We start from the raw sequence: 19,805 nt of genomic DNA, 5'->3' as shown, positions 1-19,805 counted from the left end.
TAATTACAATAACAAAGTTCATTATTAAATTGTTTAATCCAAGTCCACGGACAGCTTGTTCTTCATGGGAGCAAATGGGGAAATTCAGAATGCTGGGTGGTATTTTATATCTCTATACAGCAGAATGACACTATTTTTAAAAAGTTATGCTAATCAATTTTTATCTTCCGATGCCATTCAGCCCTCCACTAAGGGGAAAAAAAGCAAGCCTATTTGAAGGCAAAATAATTTTCGATTTCTTCTTCAACTGCTGCAGATGATGACTAGATGGACAGCAGTTACGTTAATTCATCACTTATTTGGAAAAGCCCTTTGTTACTTCCATCAAGAAGAATATTTATTAACGTGACATGGATGTTGCTGATGAGGCCTACAATTATTTTGCATTCTTAATTGCAAGGGGGTAGATGGTGGTAAGCCTTGTTTTTAGCGTCATAGAGTGTGGAGACAAGCCCTTTGGCCCAACATGCCCACACTGGCCAACGTGTGCCAGCTACACGTCTCCCACCTGTCAGCATTTGGTCCATATCCCTCCAAACCTGTCCTATCCATGTATCTGTCTAACTGTTTATTAAATGTTGGGATAGTCCCTGCCTCAACTACCTCCTCTGGCATCTTGTTCCATATACCCACCACCCTTTGTGTGAAAATGTTACCCCTCGGATTCCTGTTAATTTTTTCCCCCTTCACCTTAAAATCTTTTCCCCTTCACCTTTTGAACTGGTACAGTTCTGTGAAGCAGTTGCGTAAATCAGAATTGTATTTTTTTTCCCATTTAAAAATTGCCATTAAGGCCTACAAATTTAGGTTAGGAACCTGATTTCATCTCTTGATTATAAATGAAAGTCTTGCAACTGAGCATTTAAATTGATTTTGACCACCAGATGGCGCACACTGTTTAAAATGCACTGCCAGAATGGGAGGTGGGTGTAAATCATGGACTTCCTTTCTTATTTGTTACTTTGACAAATAAAGTGGAGAATGTACAGACGTAAGAGTGGAAAAATGAATATGTTGTTCACGCTAATCCTGATCAAGCGAACTAAAATTGATGTCTCTGCTGGCTTTGCATCTGAATTTCAGCACAAAAGCTTGGGAAATGTAAGATACACCCAAGATACTTGCCTGGGGGTTTTCATTAGCTTTTCCATCGCTTCAAAAATTTAATTTCCTTCAATGAAACTTTCCCATAGCCACACATTGAAAATGTCCAATTTTGCTAATTACTTTGATATTGGGAGAAATTTTCCAAAGTAATTAAAATGCTCAGCTTTATTTGAGATTTTCAACTTATTTTCTTTGGTATTGAAGGAGTGCTTTAAAACTTTTACTTAAATAAAAAGTATTTATTTAGAAAATAACCAGTGTGCCTCATTAAAATAGTTCAGTGTGGTTTTTTGTCATTTTCATCGATTTTGAAACTGAATACTCACAGGAAAAATATTGCACACCCGTAATGAAAATGATTGCTTTTGGCACTCTTATTTTTGCTGTATTAATGAAACCGCTGCAAATTACAGCTCCTTAAATGCATCACAGAATGTTTTTTTATCACTGGAAAAAACAAACACTCCTATTAAACTGTTCAGTGCATGGGTTCATGGAAGGTGATAAGCTTATTTATTTATGTTGGTGATTCTTTTGGTACAACTTTCCTGATTGCAACAATCACATACATTTAATTATCTTCATAATTACTAAAAGCAGTAAATATCTGACATTTATCGTTTAAAAAAAACATTCTGGAAAGTTGTAAAATGCCCAAATCACAAAAACAATTGCCTACATGGCTGTATACTGTATTTTTGTTCATTTGAAAGGATAGCAAATTATTTACCTTAAATAGCTCCTGGTGTGGCTCATTGTATTCCAACTGCACACAGCTCATTAGCAGATGTATAGTATTACTGGCAATTGGTGAACTGTCACGTTGCGAGGGCCTGATGAGCTGTTGGATGCTGGTGAAAACAGCAGAAGCCTGCTGGGTGTCAACAGCTGAAACATGGTGTCATCTGCTGTGACAGCACCTTCCTAACAAATTCTCAGGCTTGTAACTGGTTAGAAACACTGTCAAACTGCTGCTCTCATACTGGCAGCTGTGCAGATGGTCAGAGAACACTTTTTGTATATTGACCGAGTCTGGCTTTGAACGTATTTTGTATGTACACTGTTATTTGCTATGGTTCATAACTAACAAGGCAGTTTTTTAAATAATTTTATATTTTCTTTGTGAAAATAAAAGTCTTTTGAAATGGGAGTTTACTGGTCCACTAAATGTCGAGCTTTACACTTGTATAATCAAATCGGGTTATTATGGGGTACTGCATTCGGAAGTCCGGATCCTTTACTAGATAGGAGGGAAAATTAGTCACATCCAATTGGAACAGTGAAAGAAAGTTGAGGTATAAATTAGATATTTGTTATAGTCTTGCTTGAAAAACAGTAAATATTTAGTTATAAAACCTGATAATCCTAGAAATACTTAGCAGATCAGGCAGCATCTGTGCAGAGGGAGACGGCTAATGTTTTGGGTCAATGACCTTTCATCAGAACTAGGCAAAGTTACAAAGGCAGCATGTTTTAAACTGCAAAAAAGGAAAGGGGTGGAGATGCAGAGAGAATGTTTGCTTGGCTGATGGCCAAGAGAGTGAAAACAGTGACACCAGACATCAGGGTAGGATTGGTATTGGTTTATTATTGTTACATGTCGAAATACAGTGAAAAGCTTTTGTTTGCATGCTATCCAAATTTATCAAATCATGCTATTCATGAGTGCAGTCAAGCCATACACAAGAACACCAGGTAATGCAATGAGAAAAATACCAGAGTATAGAATATAGTTTTACAGCATTATAGGTCACGATTATGGAGAAAAATTCCAGTGACTGGAATGAAAGTAGGTTGTAAGATTGGGATAACTTCCTAATTTATGGGAGGACCATTCAGTAGCCTAGTAACAGAGGGGAAGAAGCAGTTCCCGAGACCAGTGGTACATGTTTTCGAGCTATTGTATCTTCTGCCAATGGGGGAGGGGACTAACTAGAATGACTGAGTTGAAAAAAGGTATTTGAAGAATACTGAATTCAGTCTAAGGAAGGGTCTCGACCCGAAACATCACCCGATCCTTCTCCCCAGAGATGCTACTTGTCCCGCTGAGTTATTCCAGCATTTTGTGTCTACCTTTGATTTAAACCAGCATCTGCAGTTCTTTCCTACACTCAAAGATATTTGATTATTCTGCTTATAAGGACACGTCCTTCAGCCCACAATGTCTGTGACGAACCTAATGCGAAGACTTATCTGCCTGCATGTAATCCATATCCCTCCATTCCATGCATATCCTAAAGTCTCTTAAATGCCATTATCGTATATGCCCCAACAACCACACCCAGCAGTAGGTTCCAAGCATTCACCACCCTCAATGTAAAAATAAAACTTGCTCAGTGCCTTTCCTTTAAACTTTCCCCCTCTTACCTCAAAGCTTTGCTGGTAATCTATAAACCTTTGCTGTCCCTATAAACAAAACATTATTATTATTATTATTATTATTAATCTGTTGTTGAGTCCTGGGAACTGTGTTGTGCCGAGTCAATGTCTGTTGTCATTCCTGAACTCTCTGTTTGTCTTCATTGGAACAGTGCAAGAGGCCAAAGATAAAGAAATCATAGTGGGACGCAGCATTAAAGCTACAGATAATTGTAACCTGTAATGACCCCTGTAGACTGAAAGGAAACGTTCTGCAGAGCATTCATTCAATCTGTGTTTGTTTTCTTCACTGTAGACGAGGCCGCATTGTGAGCACTGAATGTGTGAAATTGGAAATACAACATGGGTGTGGGGGGATGATTTTAATACCCCTGTTATAAGCAACTCACGTTATAAATGAAATTAACATTTACCTAATTTTGGAATTTAGCTTTCAATTATATGCACACAATTTGAACATAATTGCTCACATCCATCCCCATTCTCCCCATTGAGTTTCCATTGCTGCATCTCATTGATACAACTTGAAGAACATGCCACCAGCACTCGATCACCAAATCTTTTCCAGAATCTAATGCTTCTTCCTCAGTGTTGCTCTTATCAGATGGACTTTTGTAAAGATGTTATGTACTGCAAGGAATATTGCTACATCTCTGTGATGCTGGAGTAGAAACACACTCTGGGTCTCCCTGGTGGACAGGTTCCATGCACACTGGCTTTCTCTGAGCACCAAGTCCCATACACACGGGTCTCTGTGGAGGATGGGTCCTACATACACTTGTTCTTCATGAGAGGTGTATCCCACGCACACTGGCTGTTCCTGAGGGAAAGGCTTCCACGCATGTTGACTCTCTGGGGGAGCTGGTCTCCCGGGAGTATAGATTGCATGTCCACTGATTTCCCCCTAGAGGAGCAGGTCCCATGCACATTGACCATATGAGAAATATATTCTGCACTCTATATCTTCCCCTTTGCTCTACGTATTGTACTTTTCACCCTACCTCGAAAATCCAAGCTTTTCACCCAACCTCGGCACAGATGGTATCTTGGTTTTCAAAACCTTTCATTAACTGTGTTGAAGCTAGTGTTAAGATACCTCACAACATAACAATTTACAACGGAATGGGTATAATTGAGAGTCAAGAGTATTTTATTGTCATATGTCCCAGATAGAACAATGAAATTCTTACTTGCTGCAGCGCAACAGAATATGTAAACATAGTACACTGTAAATAATATGATAAACGTGTGGGAAAAAATGTTTATAGTGTAATATATACACATACCAACAAGTGTACCGCGCACACACACACACACACACACACACACACACACACACACACACACACACACACACACACACACACACATACATTCACATACTCTAAAAAACAGTAGTGCAATAATAATAATAGTCTATTAAAGTTCAGAGCTTATTTGAGGTTGTAGAGTTTAATAGCCTGATGGCTGTAGGGAAGAAGCTGTTCCTGAATCTGGATGTTACTGATTTTAGGCTCCTGTTCTTCCTCCACCTTCTTCCTGATGACAGGGGTGAAATGAGTGTGTGGCCAGGATGGCGTGGGTCTCTAATGATGCTGGCTGCCTTTTTGAGGCAGAGACTCCGATAATCCCTTTGATGGTGGGGAGGTCAGAGCTGATGATGGACTGGGCAGTGTTCACAACTTTTGCAGCCTTTTCCGCTTCTGGGGTTTCTAGTTGTCGAACCAGACCATGTTGCAACCAGTCAATACGCTCTCTACCTGTAGAAGTTCAAGAAATTCCACTCTGACGTTCCGAATCTGCGTAATCTTCTCAGGAAGTAGAGGCGTGGATGTGCTTTATATATAATTGCATCAGTGTGCTGGGTCCAGGAGAGATCTTCGGAAATATGCACGCCCAGGAATTTTAAGTTTTTGACTCTCTCCACCATATATAAAATCCTGGTTGATATAAACAGGATTGTGGTCCTCATCTTTCCTCCTCCAAAGTCCACAATCAGTTCATTGGTTTTACTGATATAGAAAGCCAGGTTGTTGTGCTGGCACCATTTGGTCAATCGGTCGATCTCACTTCTATACTCTGACTAATTGGATACAATGCTAAGGATAAGAAGTTACAGTTTTCTTTTGATATTTTTGAGAAAAAATGTGGACCAGAAGATTGTAGAGTTATCCTCTTTCACTATTATAAGGACATTGGAATTTGATTTTATTGGCGATTTATTATTTTTGTTTTCATTCTTTTCGCTTTTAATTCGGGCGTTAGAGCCTGAAACACCAGGGTAAACATATACAAGGTTAAAATTAATATATTTGAGTGTCATTAATGTTTTAAAAAAAACAAGAAATGCACCACAATGTTGGACACAAACATCTGAGTTAAGATGGATAGCAACCAGGAGCAACAGCATGCCTTGGCCAACAGAGTGCAAATGTTTGCCGAAATGGTAGTCTAGTCTATGCTTAGTCTCGCCAATGTAAAGGAGGCCACAATTTGAGCACCAAATGTAATAGACGAGGTTGCAAGAGGTGTATAAACCTCCGTCTCATCTGGAAGGGCTGCTGGGGTTCGTGAATGAAAGTAAGAGAAGCGGTTTAGGCAAGGTATTGCATTTACTGTGCTCGCAGGTGAAAGAGCTTGGGCAGGTAAGGGTAGGTTGCATGGGAAGGAAAGAGTGTCTTGGCGGAAAGGGTTGGGGACGGGAAGGTGTGTCTGGTGGGGGGGTGGGGGCTATCAAGTTTAAGGTGGTGAAAATGACCCGGTGGAGTGCGGCCTGCGGCCACATGCGGCAGCAGGCCTGCTTCGCCACTCCGAGAAGATAAAACTGTACCAAGAACTTATTAAACTTTGTCGGCGCCATGGTGACTCATTGTGAAGTTTGCTGTCTGATTTTACCGGATTGTCTACAAAAGCAAATCATTTCGCTGTACCTAGGGAGATGAGACAATAAAGCATAATTGGGAGTTGGAGTGTGTATTCTCCCTGTGATGGCGTGGGTCTCCTCCAGGTGCTCCGGTTCCCTCCCACATCCCAAAGATACACTGGTTTGGAGGTTAATTGGCCTCTGCCTCTGTAAGTTGCCCCTAGTGTGTAGGGAATAGATGCGAAAGTGGGATATCGTAGGCCTAGTGTGAGCGGGTGATCAATGGCCAGTGTGGACTCGGTGAGCTTAAAGATTCTAAACTAAAATAAACTGTTAAATGCTTAAACATTGTGTTAAAAATTATACACTTTCTACCTGCTGTGTTGTCTGTTACAATGCTTCAATATATTTGGCTGCTCGCTGAGTTTGTGAACATGACAGTGGCGGAACTGACTTTTAGTGAAACCTGACAGAAAGCAATGTTGGAAATGGGAGCTTGGTGTCAGAGGGATTGCTGGATCTTTGCTGATGTGAAGGTATGCTGCCTGCCATCTTAAATTCTACCTTTCCCGTTCTACAAAAATCTACAAAAAACAGTGATTCTCAGCTTTCTACTAGTTTCTTTATGATGCCTTCACCCAGGAGACTTGGATTACCACTTGCAAGTTATTTTACTATGTTTAAACATAGGGTTTATAAGCCAAGTGTGCTGGTTGCTATTTATTTTTCTCCCCCCTCCATTGAATCACTGAAGTTTGCAATGCAGTAAGATGCCATTGTGTGGAATCTTGCTGGTGCAACCCAAGACTAATCCCATTGTTCAGCTCTTTCTTCAGAGCTACGACCTATCCCCTGTTACAAATCTCTATTCATTTTCCTTGAAGATATTGACCAGACTGCATCAACCTCCTTTAGCAAGTCATTTCCATACGCCTAAAGTTTGCACTTATAAAAGAGTTGGATAGGCATATGAGAAGGGAATGGAGGGTTATGGTACGAGTGCAGGCAGGTGGGACTAAGGGGAACAAAATTTGTTCGGCATGGACTTGTAGGGCCGAGATGGCCTGTTTGTGCTGTAATTGTTATATGGTTATATGGTTATAGTTTGCAGCTTTAATAATGTAATTAAAATGTGAATTGTGGAAGTAATTTGTCCATTGCAATGGCCTGATGCTGAAAGATAAATGCTGTATATTGTGCTTCTTATAGATCAAGTTATTTATATGTTTTGTTTAGACTATAGCCTTTCTTATCAGCTAGACACAGTGGGCAATTATGTTCAAGGATATATAATGGAGGCCCACTGTTTAGACTGGTTAAAAACTCCACTAAAGCTTTGTATTTATTGATCTTGTTCTATTTGTGTTTATAAAGCCAGGCGTGGAAACAGAATGATTTGCCACCTTTAGCGAACTGATATTAAAATGAAATTAGTCTGGTTAGGGACCCCGCAGAATGAAACAATAAGACTAAAATTTACTGCATTGTTTTCCCATGATGTTCTTTAAACTCAACTTCATTAGAGCTGCCACAATTACAGTACGAATGTGGTTTTCCTACTTCAGCTGTCCTGGAAGAAGTTTCAGATCTCTTTGTAAATTGCACTGTATTGCAAGCAGTTTTCAGCCAAGGGATTTTGCTAATAGAAGTTAGGTTGAAAGTGAATATGCTTCCTTGCAAACCTGCTAAAGGTTTTTTTTTTGGATTGCCTCAATAATCACTTTATTCTGCCTCCCCCCTCCCCCACCACCACATTTCATTTTTTTAAAGAGATGCAAATAGTACAATTGTTTATAATGCATGTGTTTGTGCATCATATGAAATTGGTTCAGAGTTAATAATTGTGGCAAATTTAAAATGGAAACTGGATCAGATTTTGAATGAGTTCAGACAGACTCTGCTGTTGTCTGTTAAAAAGATATTGATGGACCTGTCAACCACATGCAGTAAAATTGGTGTTATAATTGCAAAGGCGCCGTGGTGTAGAGGTTAAGGTACAAACCTTACAACATGAGTGGGTGGTGGCAGACCCTTGAACTGATATGCCTGACGTCAGACAGGTTTCATCAGCCCTCAGCAGGACTTTAGGATGGGGATGTGTTTGAAACACTAATCCCAGGGAAACCATTTTTTCATTTGATTTACACCTTCAGTATGTGTGTGTTTCATCCACAAAATCAGAATATAATTTGTTACATGATGCTATCCTGCAAATAAAGTATTATTAAAAATTAAAATGTAAAAGAAAGTAGTAAACACAAAAAAAGAAACGAGGTGAGTGTTCGGAGTCATCTTGCTTTTGAAGTGAAATGACATAGAAATATAACTTGAATGTGCCTTAATATGGGTGTAGTCTTCAGTATTGATGCTTTGTCTGTACACAGTGTCAAAAGGGCATTTACAATACAGGTACTTGCTGTAGTCTTTTGTAATATGCAACTTGATTTTTGTTTGTGCACTGGATTTACAGCAGGAGTAATTGCTATTTGATCTTCTGGAATACTCCCACTGTGATCGAAAGCTAGACATTGATGTGTGATGCCAGTGAAACGGCTTTATTCAAGCCAAGAGTTGTTGTCCTGGATATTATGATTAAATGCTGTTGCAAAATGAAATTGATGTTATTTAAACTGATCTGATTGTGAAAGAAGTTGTGCGGCATGCATGTCAATTATTTGCTGACACTAGCCAAATTCATGAGAAGCGTGGACATGGGGATCAAAAGGTAGTTGACATGTAGTGTACCAATGTCTTTAGGAAAAGATAGAGAAAAAAATTGGGGGATCATGAGGTGAATGTAATCTTGATCTTGAAGCCTTCGCCTTTGTGATTGATCGCGTTTCGGGTCAACGGTAAACCCCAGAATATTGATGATAGGTGACTGAGCAATAGTTGTGCCATTGAATATTGGGGGCATTCTTGCTGAGGGGGTCTTTAGGAATTATATGGCACAACAATTACTTGCCTCGTAACTAAACCATGCCTCAAAGTTGACTGGGCCCTGCAGGCATGATCTGGTTCATTTTCTGAGGAACTATGAAAGGATTTGAGCATTGTGCAGTCATCCGTCATCATCCCTACTTCTGAACTTATCAAAGACTTGCGGTCATTAATAACATCTGAAAAAGGTTGGGCCAGGGCCTCCTGTCAGGAACGGCAATGCCCTGGGACTGAAATAATCAACCTTGAACGACCACAACCATTTTTCTTTGTACAGTGAAGAACTTGCCGCAATTCCCACTGACTTCATTTTGAGCCATAACCTCCTGATACTACACTCTGAATGCTGCCGTGATGTTAAGGACATCATCTTACCTCTTGAAATCATCTCTCTTTGTGTATGTTTGGGCAAAGGCTACAGTGTAGGTCTACTAAGCGATTTTAAAGTAAAGTTAAATATGAATAATTGTACAATTAATAGTGAGTTAATCACTGTTATAGTCATTTTGAACACAACACCGATATGCCTTAACTTTCATCGAAGGGAAGGTTACATCTTCATACTAGAGCCATTTAGACCAAGGCTAGCTTTAATATGGTGAAGTGCTGGAGAGAGGTTTTCAGTAAATTATAATGTTTTGCAGTGAATGCCTGTGAAAGTAAAGAGGTGCCTCGGTATGAACTGTGACTATCACTTTAAGTTGTGGTCGCTGGACATCGTCATCTCCTTGCTGGAATTACAACAATGTGCTCCACAAATGCTGAGGATACGGGACGTTTGATCTCCGGTTCTGCTGAATGTCAGCAACTCCTTGCATCTTTCAAGCCACTTGATTTTTTTGTTTTTGCTTCTCCGTAGATCCATTTTGAGAGCAGTCTTCTTTCTCTGGGTCGTGTCGAATGAATTATCACTGTCAACCTCACCTCGAGCCAGTACATAAATCAAATTGGCACTGGCTGCAGTCAAAGGAAATGGCAGTGACAGACAGATTGGCCATGTCATAGGAGGGCCTTGCCTTGTGACTATCTTTTGCCTCGAGCATCCGAGCAGAGGGTTAAAGTTCATCATCTGTGGTCAGAAGTGACTTTTAAATGTTTTTGTAAAAGTATTTCTTAACATGCATCAAACATTATAAGATTGATGTGCTCGTTTGCTTTTGAGCTCAGGGCACACATTAACAGTGATTAAAGGGCAGTCCATCAATCACTGTCAATGGGTCTGCTTGTCCGTCATTGGCATCTTACCTGATGGTAGCGGCAACACAGTGTGCTGCTTGGTAAAGGCTTGTTGACCCCACCAAGCCCTTAACAGAGGTTAATATCTGTGGCAATCTCATTGGGAATGTCAGCCTTAAAACAGCCCCCCCCCCCCCCCCCCCCCCCCATGCTCATCCAACGTTCCCCACCCCAAAGTCAAATATTCTTCTGTTTCCATATTTACATTGAATTTTGACAGGGTAAGCGTGGAAACAGGCCCTTCAGCCCAACTCGACTAAGTTGCCCAGCTGAGCTAGTCTCACCTGCCTTATTAACTCAGGCCCTCCAGACCCCGGGGCCCTGCGGGTATGTTTAGAATTCTTCATAATTCTGTAAAGCTCTGTTTCCTTGCATCAGTGGAATGATTGGTGCTACTTGCAAGCTAAAGAAAAGTTTGTCAATTCATGTTCAGTGGCTTCATTTACACTATGGTTCTGACATCTGTGTTTTGAATTGAACATTTTCTTTTAGTTCTGATTGTTGCATTCATCAGTAATGGACAGTAGGAATTAACAATATCTCTCGCATCTGCCAGTATTTCAAAAGGGAGGGAGTTGGTGGGGAGATCATGAGTTTTGACTCCTGAGGGAGTTTGAGGTGATTTCATTTGTGGAGTCTTTGCACTGAGCTGATTCACCTCACTTTCAGGGCCATGTAGTATAGTAAAGATCCCTAGCATAACATTAACCCACCGCTCCACACCCTTCCCAGGCATGCCATCAAATCCCAGACTGAACCAGCGATCTCATTCCTTCCTCGCTCAACCAGAAGCCCCACAAGTGATCTTCGTGTTCCAAAATAATGTCAGTGGAGCCTGGATTACTGTGGGCAGAGACTACCCGGCAATGAAAAGCTTGGAGACTCCTCGCTCCCAGCAGTGTGGTGAGTGGGTTGTTAGAAGGGGATGTATCTGTGAGCGACTCTGCAGGCCTAGCATCCAACTAATCTGAAAAGATAAGGGCTGACATTAGCAACTTGGTCATAATGCAAATTATATTGGTTTTGGTTTATTATTGTCAAGTGTATCTGGATACGTTAACAAGCTCTTAATTTCTTTGCAAGATATCCAATTTCATCAGATCACGGTATAGATACTATTATTTTTACATTACTACAGTTGCACTCTTCGACATGCAGATGTTTGTTCTAATGCACAGTATGACTTTACTGGATTGTATGCAAAAAGAAAACATTTCATTGTATGTAGATACATGTGACAAAGTACTATTGAATCAAGCCATGCACTAGTACAACAGGTAGTGCAAAGAGAAAAATACCAGAGTGCAGAATATAGATTCACAGCATAACATTGCAGTAACAGAGAAAAAGTCCACCGTCTTGTAAATGTTAGATTTGAAAATTGGCACTATGCCCTAGCTTATGGGAGGCCCATTCAGTAGGGATACAGAAGGGAATAAATTGTTAGACACAATTTGTGCTGGAGTAATTCAGCGAGTCAGGCAGCATCTCTGGAGAAAAAGGATGGTTGACGTTTTGGGTTGAGACCCTTCAGTAAGGGGGGGAGACGGGGGTGGAAATGTATATCAAAACATGGGGGGGGGACACAATTTCCTGGTGGGCGCACACACACACACACACACACACACACACACACACACACACACACACACACACACACACACACACACACACACACCCCCTCCCCGCCTTCAGAGGCTTCGGCCGTGGACCCTGTGGATGGTAACATCGGGAGCTTACCTGGTTGGTGACTGACTCAGAACTCCAGCAACAGCAGCTTCGTCCGCCCACAATCGTGGAGCTTCAATCGGCCCGTACACGGGGCTTTTCATCGCCCAGCGCGGCTTAAAGCCAGCCGTGGGGGCTTCAACATCGGAAGCTTCTATCGCCTCGACGCAGCAATTTGACCGCGGGGCGATGGAAGATCCCGTGGCTGATTTTAAGCCGCGCCGGGCGATGAAAAGCCCAGCGAACGGGCCGATTCAAGCTCCGCTCTGTGATCTTTGCTCCACCAGGACGTCCCCATCCTCCAATCACCACGCTCTATCCTCAGTCCCACCACCCTACTTCTGCCTCTGACCGACACCTCCCTCCTCCAATCATTGCGCGGAATCATCATGTCCCGCTCCCCCCCCCATTGCCTGCTGACTGACGTTACTCTTGTCCAATCGGCACCCTCGTCATCAGACCCACCCTCGTCATCACTGTCTCGCGGAAAGCGGAGATTTTTAATAAAAATATTTTCACCGAATTAAAAAATCCAGATTACGAAACATGGATTGTCTCCCACCTCTCAAAACATGGAGGGGACGTGTGTGTGTGTTCCCCCCCCCCGGATTTCCGCCCATGGTGGGTTAAGAGCTAGAGGCGAGAAAAGACCAGGATCAATCAGGGCCGGCCGACAACAAACAACTCAGGCAGGACGGTGCCTGGTAGACCCATTGTTGGCTAGGAAAGGTGTGATCTCAAGAGGGATACAATGTGGAGAACTGTGGAACTAGTAAAATGACTGGTGGAGGGAAGGGACAAGGAGATAGGGGAGTTTAAGTAGTGGTTACCTAAAATTAGAAAATTCAGTGTTTATATCGCTGGGTTGTAAGCTACCCAAGTGAAATATGAGATGCTGTTCCTCCAATTTGCATGTGGCCTCTGGCAATGGAGGAGGCCCAGGACAGAAAGTTCAGCATGGGAACAGGAAGGGAGTTGAAATGATTGGCTACTAGGAGATCCCGTATCACCGGATGCAGTAGATGAGTTTAGAGAGGGTACACGTGAACTGCTGTCTAACCTGAAAGGACTTTTGGGGTCCCTGAATGGAGGAGGTGTAAGGACAGGTGTTGCATCTCCTGGAGTTACAGGGCAAAGTACTTGGGGAGGTAGTGGTTTGGTTGGGAAGGGATGAGTGAACCAAGGGGAACTGTCAATATTGCATTTGGAGGGGGAGGGGGAGGGGGAGCGAGAGCAGAATTACGGGACACAGAGGAGACAAATGTTAGGGCCTTATTTCTGAGAGAATAGGGGAATCCATGTTTCCTGAAGAATGAGGACATTTCGGATGTCCTAATATGGAACACCTCATCTTGTGAGAAGATGTGGCGGAGACAGAGGAATTGAGAGTGAGGAATAGCATCTTTGCAAGAGGGCAAAGCCCAGTCCAGAGATAGTCCAGATGAATTTAAGGGCAGGGCGAAAGTTAGAGCTGGAGCGGCGGCCTGGAGCTGGGGCGGCTGCCCGGAGCTGATGCTGTGGCGGGCCGACTCGGAGCGGAGACGGCGTTCCGGCTTTCGGCGGCGGCGACATCACCATGGAGGTCTGCTGGACTGGAGAGCGGCATCTTCGGCCTGGATCAATCGCCTCAGCGCAGAGGGAGAACGAGGATGGAAGAGATGGAGACTAAGACTTTGCCTCCATCACAGTGGGGATGTGCTTGGTGAACTCACTGTGGTGGATGTTTAATTTGTGTTTATCGTATGTTTTGTTTTTATTGGTTCTGTGTATGACTGCAGGCAACATAATTTCGTTCAGACCAAAAGGTCTGAATGACAATAAAGGAATCTAATTCTAATCTAATTCTAAATCTAAAAATTCTAGTAGTAAAGTTAATTAAGTCCATGTGTTCTACATGGGTGTAGGAGGTATCCTAGATCCAGTCATCGCATCTAGTCAGTCTGTAAAAAGTTGGTAAGAGCCATTAAAAACATGCTGAACTTCCTTAGTCTCCTGAGGAAGTAGAAGTATTGGAGTCCTTTTTTTGGCTCTAGCTTCAATGTGGTTGGTCCAAGGCAGATTGCTGATGATATTTATGCCCAGTAACTTGAAGCTCTCATTCATTTACACTTCACCAGTGATGCTGATTGGGGTGAACACTCCACCGCGTTTCCTGAAATCAATAACTGTTGATATTGAGGGAGAGGATGTTTGAGATCCAGCCCACTACTGTTTCATCTACAAACTAGTAGATGGTTAGATAGAGCTGAATTTGGCCGCATTTTGTCATGAGAATAAAGGGAGTACATACAGCAAGGGGCTGAGAACACATCCTTGCAGAGCACTGGTGTTGGAAAACTATCCTTGAGGATGTTTTGTGGTCAAACCTCAGTGATTGTGGGCTATGGGTAAGGAAGTCAAGGATCCAGTGACAGAGGAGGGTGCTGACACCTAGATCCACGAGATTGGAGATTAATTTGGATGGGATTTTGAAGATGTAGTTATAGTCAATATATACTGAGACCTACTGAGTCTGAGGTAGGTCCCCTTGTTGTTTAAATTTTCCAGAGATGAATGTCATATCCCTGGCATTACATTTGTCATGGACCTGTTGCAATGGTAGGCCAACTGTAATGGTTGAAGGCTTTCTGGGAGGCAGGTGTTAATGTACACCATCACTGGCCTCTCAATGCGCGTCATGAGTGGTGAATGTAAGAGCCACTGGACTTAAGGCATGCTACCTTTCTTCTTCGACATTGGACTTAATTCGGCAGTGGTCTTAAAGCACACAATTGCATTGAAATTGGTCTTTATCATGTACACGATAATTGCAGTATGCTTTCATGTTTGTTAAAAAAATAACACTTGCCCTTCCAGTCGGCCAAATGTAGATGAACAGCAATGAAATGAGCTGTTGATCGATGCAACAAACACAAGAACATATCTAGAAAGTTTTGTCCTACACTGGTTTGATTTATAGATACAAGGAACTGCAAATGCTGGTTTTAAAAAAAAGACACAAAGTGCTGGAGTAACTTAGTGGGTCAGGCATCCTCGCTGGAGAACGTGGATAGGTTACATTTTGGGTCAGGACCGTTCTTCAGACTGATTCTAGCAGGCCAGTGGTGGAATGGGAAGTGTAGTTATAGTGTTTAGCAGCTGGGAGATTCAGTAGGCCTCGGCTGACCGAGTGCAACTATTCAACGAAACGGTCGCCGAGTCTGCGCTTGATCTCGCCGATGTACAGGAGGTCACATTGGGAACACTGGATGCAATAAATGTGGCATGTAACAGGTATATATGTCCAATCCTCTGTACATGACACTACAGGAATGCCGGACAAAAGATTGCAAATGAAGGCTGTTTAATACTCAAAGACTGTTGGGTTTCTGGATGGTGGGAAGAGAAGAGGTGAAAGGGCTTGTGTTGTATTCGTAGTTTCATGGGCAAATGCCATAAGAGGGACTGTTATGCAGGTACAAAATAGTGCACCAGGGGAGTAAGTGAAGGGAGCAAATCCCTTCAAAAATGTTGAAACGAGAGGGGAGAGGAACATGTCTGATGGGTGCAATCTTTAGTTTTTAGAGATCCAATGTGAAAACATGCCCTATGGCCCGAGCCAGCACCCATACATTAGTTCTATGCTATCCCACCTTTGCATCTCACACACCAGGGGCAATTTACAGAGGCCAATAAACCTACAAACCTGCACCTTGGAAAGTGTGAGGAAACTGGAGCACCTGGAGAAAACCCATGTGACCACAGGAATAATGTGCGACCTCCGTACAGACAGCGCCCCAATGTCATGATCGAACCTGGGTCTCAAGCTGTAAGGGATCGATTCTACCACTGCGCCGTCCTTGATGGAGCTGGCAGCAATTGTGAGGGGATGATCCATTGAATGTGGAGGTCATTAAGGTGGAAGGCAAGGACCTGTTCTTGCTTTGTCAGCAAGGAGAAGCGCTGAGCGGAGTTTCTGGAAAATAGCTTTAGAGATTCAGCAACCCACCAAGTCCATGCCAACCATCGATCAATTGTTCACGCTAGTTTGATGTTATCTAATTTTCTCATCTACTCCCTATGCATTGGGGCCAAGTTGCAGAATAGATGAGTTGCAGCTCTGCCCACTATAGTAAAAGGACAGCAACTGTTGGTAAATAAAGAAGATATTTCGGAGGCATTTCTGTGGACTGAGAGACTGGAATGTAGAGTGGGAGGAAGTGTTATCAAGGTAGCAGTGTGAGCCCATGGGTTGTGTGAATGTAGTGGTGTTGATGTTTTCGTTGTTAACGTTGGTGGATCCTCCGCATAAATTCAATATCGGCTGAAAACATGAGGCTGCCGATGCTGGAACCTGCAGCAAAAAAACAAACCGCTGCAGGAACTAAGCAGATTGAGCAGCATCCGTGGGGATATAAAGGAATTGTTGGTGTTTAGAGTGGATTTAGGGTTACTGGACTGGCATGCTATTCTCTTGATTCCTGTCATTTGTCCATGTGTGATAGTGGCTTAGGTTATTTGTTATTTTGATTTTTGTATTTATTATTTCTCCTCGGGTAATCTAGGACATGCTCAACTTAACCTGCTGGGCTTGTCCTTTTTTGCAGCTCTCAGATTCTTTCTAGGTTCTGTCCATGTTCTCGCTCTATAACTGCTCCCATTCAGACCAGGAAACATTGTTTCCAGCTTATACCTATGGTCATACCCTGATTTTTACAATTAATATTCTCTTCACATTTATATGTTACCAAGTGCAGACCCGTTGGGTCTGTTCCCCCAATGTGCGGTTGTGGGGGGGGGAGTGGGGAGGCGGCATGCATCGTCACACACTATCTACCCCCCCCCCCCCCCCCCCCCCCCCGCCCCCCACACCCCCCCTCGCTCTCCCTGTGTGGGGGGGGGGGGGGAGAGAGAGAGAGAGGGAGGGGGGGAGAGGAGAGGGAGGGGGGAGAGTGAGGGAAGGGGAGAGGAGAGGGAGAGGGAGGGGAGGGGAGAGGGAGGGGGGGGGATAGGGAGAGGGGGGAGGTGGAGGAGGGAGGGGGGAGAGGGAGGGGGAGTGAGGGGGGGGGGGGGGGAGGGGGGGGGGGGAGATGGGGGGGGGAAAGGGGGGGGGGGGTGGGGAAAGAGGGGGGGGGGGGGGGGGGGGGGGGGGGGGAGGGGAGGGCGGGGGGGGGGGTGGGGGGAGAGAATGCCTTTTTACTTCTCAACCCAAACCCAGGCAGTGCTTTTTTATCTCTAACCATATTTTCATTTTTCAAACCAAATTAAGGGTACTCACAGTGCTGTAGACACTTGTCAGTGTCATTCAAAGCTCTGATTGAGGCACACCACTTGCAGAGACTGATTGAGGCACGCCACTTCCTGGTTTTATAGTCCCTCCCCCTCCCTCCAGCAGGGGCAGCAGAGAGAATGGGGAATTTTGTAAAAACATTAATATCCCTGTCAATTTTCATCGACGGGAAAAATCCTCGGCACACATGCGGCGGAGGGGGGCTCTGAGCGAGGTGGCCAAAAATGACGGCCGTAGGTGGCGGCGTTCTCTCGGAAACCGCAGCACAGTAAGCCAAAACCGGTCAAGAACAGAGTTTTAGTAATATAGATAGTTCTAACATCGTATGATTTATCTCTCTCTCTCTCTCTCTCTCTCCTCCCCCCCTCTCTCCCCCCTCTCCCCCTCTCCCCCTCTCCCTCCCCCTTCCCCTCTCTCCCCCCCCCCTCTCCTCTCTCTCCTTTCTGACATCCTAATACACTGATGAACTGAAACATTTCAAAGGAAGGGTGTCAAAATATATTTTATGAATCTTACGAATTGCCAACTTAAATTTGAAATTTTCCTTTCAAGCTGTTTATTTGTTCTATCATTAGACATTCGCCATCTATCCGTGCTCACTCCAATAGTAGTGGGTATGTAGTATGCCACCTATTTGCGGAGAAATATAAAGAGCCGAATTTAAATAGTCCGCAAAAAAAGGTCATGTGGATTACAATGTGGCACTAATTCTTGATTGATCTTTGCAATGCAGGCAGCATGACACCTTTATGCTGCCAGCTAATTAAGATGATTAGAGCATGTGGAGGGTTCTAAGTGTGCTGTTGAGTGCAGCAGGTCTCAGCGGGTGGCAAACATTGTGAAACTAACACTGTATTAAGCCAGCTGCAGCTCAAAGGGACAGGGCAGTGGTGACTGCAGGTGGCATATTTCAATGAGGTTGTCCTTACAGAAGTGGAAATGTCTTCTGTGTTATTCCTTGTTGATGCTCAGGCAGGAAAATGCAACCGTACCCTGTTCAAAGAGATATTGTATCTTTTCGAATAATTGTAATTCATGAAGTGTCATTTTTATTCTCCCTTCTTTATCTTCACCCTCGTTGCTCGACCTCCTTCTATCATACCACTTCATGCACTTTCCTCCACATATCATTGGAGGGAACTCTACGCTCTTGCATCCCATCCTCTTCTCGTCACACCCAACCAACCCAGACTGCACTGCCCTTCCCCGCCTGTATGTGTGATCCCCTCCCCTCCCCTCCCCTGCCTGTACCTGCACTCCCCTGCACCACCCTCCCCTTCCCACCTGCTCCTCTCTCCCCCGTCCGCACCGACCTCCCCTCCCGCACCGACCTCCCCTCCAGCACCGCTCTCCCCCACCATCACCGCCCTCCCCTCCCCCACTCACACCGCCCTCCTCCCCTCCGCACCGCCCGCCCCCCCTCCCACACCCTCCCTCCTCCACCCGCCCTCCCTTCCCCTCCCCACCACACCCGCACTGCCTTCCCCTCCCCCACCATCACCGCCCCCTCCCCTCCCCCACCCGCACTGCCCTTCCCCTCCCCCCACCATCACCCCCCCTCCCCTCCCCTCCCCCACCGCACCCGCCCTCCCCTCCCCCACCATCACCGCCCCCCCCCTCCCCCACCCGCACTGCCCTCCCCTCCCCCACCCGCACTCCCCCTCCCCTCCCCCACCCCCCCCCGCCACACTGCCCTCCCCTCCCCCCACCCCGCACCGCCCTCCCCTCCCCCACCACACCGCCCTCCCCTCCCCAACCCGCCCTCCCCCACCGCCCTCCCCTCCCCCACCCGCACTGCCCTCCCCTCCCCCACCCACACTGCCCTCCCCCTCCCCCACTCGCACCGCCCTCCCCCTCCCCCACCCGCCCTCCCTCCCCCACCTCACCCCTCCCCCCCTCCCCACCCTCACTCCCTCCCTCCCCCCACCCGCACTGCCCTCCCCCCCCCCCCCCACCCACACTGCCCCTCCCCTCCCCCCACCCGTACCGCCCTCCCCCCCCCCCCCACCCACCCTCCGCCCTCCCCCTCCCCCACCCTCCCTGCCCTCCCCTCCCCCACCACACCGCCCTCCCCTCCCTCACCCCTCCCCCCCCCCCACCCTCACTGCCCTCCCCTCCCCCACCCGCACTGCCCTCCCCTCCCCCACCCGCACCGCCCTCCCCCTCCCCCACTCCGCACTGCCCTCCCCTCCCCCACCCTCACCACCCTCCCCTCCCCCACCCTCACCCTCCCTCCCCTCACCCACCCCCCACTGCCCTCCCCCCCACCCCATTGCCCTCCCC

General features: G+C 45.2%; 1 protein-coding gene and 1 long non-coding RNA gene across 2 annotated transcripts in view; one reads left to right on the top strand and one right to left on the bottom strand.

Moving 5' to 3' along the window:
* The window catches only part of LOC129696536 (uncharacterized), a 106,163-nt gene extending 101,707 nt beyond the window's left edge, over positions 1 to 4,456 (bottom strand). Inside the window, exon 1 of the long non-coding RNA XR_008723348.1 lies at positions 1,838 to 4,456. This is a non-coding gene — a long non-coding RNA (uncharacterized LOC129696536). The remainder of the gene's footprint in view (positions 1 to 1,837) is intronic.
* The window catches only part of tpd52 (tumor protein D52), a 165,356-nt gene that overhangs the window by 137,498 nt on the left and 8,053 nt on the right, over positions 1 to 19,805 (top strand). The window lies entirely within an intron of this gene.

This window comes from Leucoraja erinacea, chromosome 4 (genome assembly GCF_028641065.1).
Source record: "Leucoraja erinacea ecotype New England chromosome 4, Leri_hhj_1, whole genome shotgun sequence".
Classification (NCBI taxonomy): Eukaryota; Metazoa; Chordata; class Chondrichthyes; order Rajiformes; family Rajidae; genus Leucoraja; species Leucoraja erinaceus.
This window is presented reverse-complemented; position numbering and strand designations above follow the sequence as displayed.